The following is a 751-nucleotide window of genomic DNA, read 5'->3' on the forward strand; positions in this document are numbered from 1 at the left end:
GCACAAGCACAAAGTGCCTTTAATCCGCAGCCATTGCGTAGCCACAGCGATGCACTCCAGAGAATTTCAAGCCACCAGGACGGTCAGGATGGGGTTGAAAGGGTGCAGATGAGGCCAGCTGATATCTTACTGATGGGACGCAGTAAATCCCCAGAGCTTTTTTACTCCTGCCTTCCCGTCAGTTCCAGAACCAGCAGAACCAACCAGTGCGGTGTGATTACAGTAGCACCAAAGAAGTTGTTGTGTCCCGCGGTGGTGTGGAGCTCTGGTTTCTCTGGGTACAGGCCCAGGGTGTGGGGGCAGCCCTGCCCTCGGAGAGCCACACGTCTTGCCCCCCAGCTGCTCCCCCTTTCGCAGCCAGCCCCATAGCTCTAGGAAGCACACACCGGTGCCATGCCCACCGCTTGGCGGCCGCGTCTCTGCAAGAGGCCACGTCAAGCCGTCCCGGCTCGCAAGCACCACGGAGCAGCCCTGCCGCCCCAGGCCTCACCCGGCCCTTTGCCCACCCGCAGTGGCGCCCGACACTTTGGCCTACAAAGCTCGCCAGCCACAGCCAGCAGCTCCACCAAGAGGGACAGAGGAGCTGCAGACGTCTGTCGTAACTTGAAAGTGCCACCAAAGGATGGGCTGTTGCTGTGACAGCAGCACATGCTGGCCCATGTGTGTTACTTGCCACCCCACTCCACACTGGCTGGCTGCACACTTGCATAACTGTAAAACCCCAGAGGGGAATAATGATGAGCAGAGATCC

The sequence above is a fragment of the Varanus komodoensis genome, unplaced genomic scaffold (assembly GCF_004798865.1).
Source record: "Varanus komodoensis strain SLA01 unplaced genomic scaffold, ASM479886v1 scaffold116, whole genome shotgun sequence".
Lineage (NCBI taxonomy): Eukaryota > Metazoa > Chordata > Lepidosauria > Squamata > Varanidae > Varanus > Varanus komodoensis.